This window comes from Berghia stephanieae, chromosome 9 (assembly GCF_034508935.2).
Source record: "Berghia stephanieae isolate SIO BIC M18660-M18661 chromosome 9, UCSD_Bste_1.3, whole genome shotgun sequence".
In the NCBI taxonomy this organism is placed as follows: Eukaryota; Metazoa; Mollusca; class Gastropoda; order Nudibranchia; family Aeolidiidae; genus Berghia; species Berghia stephanieae.
In genome coordinates, this window is record NC_088368.1 from 4,133,884 (window position 1) to 4,136,383 (window position 2,500).

The following is a 2,500-nucleotide window of genomic DNA, read 5'->3' on the forward strand; positions in this document are numbered from 1 at the left end:
GTAGTGTAGTAGTAGTTAGTAGTAGTAGTAGTAGTAGTAGTTAGTAGTAGTAGTAGTAGTAGTAGTAGTAGTTTGTAGTAGTAGTATAGTAGTAGTAGTAGTAGTAGAGTAGTAGTAGTAGTAGTAGTAGTATAGTAGTAGTAGTAGTTGTAGTAGTAGTAGTAGTAGTAGTAGTAGTAGTAGTAGTAGTAGTAGTATAGTAGGTAGTAGTAGTAGTAGTAGTAGTAGTAGTAGTATTTGTAGTAGTAGGTAGTAGTAGTAGATAGTAGTAGTAGTTAGTAGTGTAGTGTAGTAGTAAGTAGTAGTAGTAGTTAGTAGTATAGTAGTAGTAGTAAGTAGTAGTAGTAGTAGTATGTAGTAGTAGTAGTAGTAGTAGTAGTAGTAGTAGTAGTAGTAGTAGTAGTAGTAGTAGTAGTATAGTTAGTAGTAGTAGTAGTAGTAGTAGTAGTAGTAGTAGTAGTAGTAGTAGTAGTAGTAGTAGTAGTAGTAGTAGTAGTATGTAGTAGTAGTAGTAGTAGTAGTAGTAGTAGTAGTAGTATGTAGTTAGTAGTAGTAGTAGTAGTAGTAGTGTAGTAGTAGTAGTAGTAGTAGTAGTAGTAGTAGTAGTAGTGTTGTAGTAGTAGTAGTAGTAGTAGTAGTAGTAGTAGTAGTAGTAGTAGTAGTAGTAGTGGTAGTAGTAGTAGTAGTAGTATAGTAGTAGTAGTAGTAGTAGTAGTAGTAGATAGTAGTAGTAGTAGTAGTAGTAGTAGTTTGTAGTAGTAGTAGTAGTAGTAGTAGTAGTAGTAGTAGTAGTAGTAGTAGTAGTAGTAGTAGTATGTAGTAGTAGGTAGTAGTAGTAGTAGTAGTGTAGTAGTAGTAGTAGTAGTGTAGTAGTAGTAGATGTAGTAGTTGTAGTAGTAGTGTTAGTAGTTAGTAGTAGTAGTATAGTAGTTTGTAGTTAGTAGTAGTAGTATAGTATTAGTAGTAGTGAGTAGTATAGAGTAGTAGTATGTTAGTAGTGTAGTAGAGTAGTGTAGTAGTAGTAGTAGTAGTAGTAGTGTGTATGTAGTAGTAGTAGTTAGTAGTAGTAGTAGTAAGTAGTAGTAGTAGTAGTAGTGAGATAGTAGTAGAGTTAGTAGTTGTAGGTAGTAGTAGTAGTAGTAGATAGTAGTAGTAGTAGTAGTAGTTAGTAGTAGTGTGTTAGTTAGTAGTAGTAGTATGTTGTAGTAGTAGTAGTAGTAGTAGTAGAGTAGTTGTAGTAGTAGTAGTAGTAGTGTGTAGTAGTAGTGTAGTAAGTAGATAGTAGTAGTATGTAGTAGTAGTGTAGTAGTAGGGAGTAGTGAGTAGTAGTGTAGTAGTTAAGTTAGTGTAGAGTGTAGTAGTGATTAGTAGTATAGTAGTATGTAGTGTTTGATAGTATAGTTAGTATGTAGTAGTAGTAGTAGGTAGTATATAGTAGTAGTAGTAGTAGTAGTTGTGTAGTAGTAGTGATGTGGTAAGTAGTAGTAGTAGTAGTAGTAGTAGTAGTATATAGTTAGTATAGTAGTGAGTATAGTAGTAGTAGTGTAGTAGTAGAGTAGTTTAGTAGAGTAGTAGTAGTAGTAGTGTTAGTAGTTAGTTGTAGTAGTAGGTAGTAGTGAGTAGTAGTGTAGTAGGGAGTGTAGTGTGTTAGTAGTAGTATAGTAGATAGTAGTTGTATGGTTAGTAGTATAGTAGTAGTAGTAGTAGTAGTAGTAGTTAGTATAGTAGTAGTGTTAGTATGTAGTTAGTAGTGTAGTAGTAGTAGTAGTAGTGTGTAGTAGTAGTAGTAGTATTTTAGTAGTAGTAGTAGATAGTAGTAGTAGTTGTAGTGTAGTGTAGTTAGTAGTAGTAGTATTGTGTAGTGTAAGTAGTAGTTAGTAGTAGTAGTGTGTAGTAGTAGTAGTAGTAGTTAGTAGTAGTGAGTAGTAGTAGTAGAGTTGTAGTAGTAGTAGTAGTGTAGTAAGTGTAGTATAGTAGTAGTTGTAGTAGTAGTAGTAGTAGTAGTAGTAGTAGTAGTATAGTGATAGTATAGTAGTTAGTAGTAGTGTAGTAGTAGTAGTAGTAGTAGTAGTTAGTAGTAGTAGTAGTATAGTAGTAGTAGGTGTAGTATGTAGTAGTAGTAGTAGTAGTAGTAGTAGTAGTATTAGTAGTAGTAGTGTGTTAGTAGTAGTAGTAGTAGTGTAGTAGTTAGTAGTAGTAGTATAGTAGTGTAGTATGTAGTAGTAGTAGTAGTAGTAGTAGTTGTAGTAGTAGTTAGATTAGTAGTAGTAGTAGTAGTTGTAGAGTATAGTAGTAGTTGTATAGTAGTAGTATTTGTAAGTAGTTAGTATAGTAGTATGTAGTGTATAGTAGTAGTAGAGTAGTAGTAGTAGATAGTATATAGTAGTAGTAGTAGTGTATAGTATAGTAGTGTATGTAGTAGTAGTAGTAGTAGTATTTAGTAGGTAGTAGTGTAGTATAGTAGTTTAGTAGTATGTAGTAGTAGTAGTATAGTTTAGTA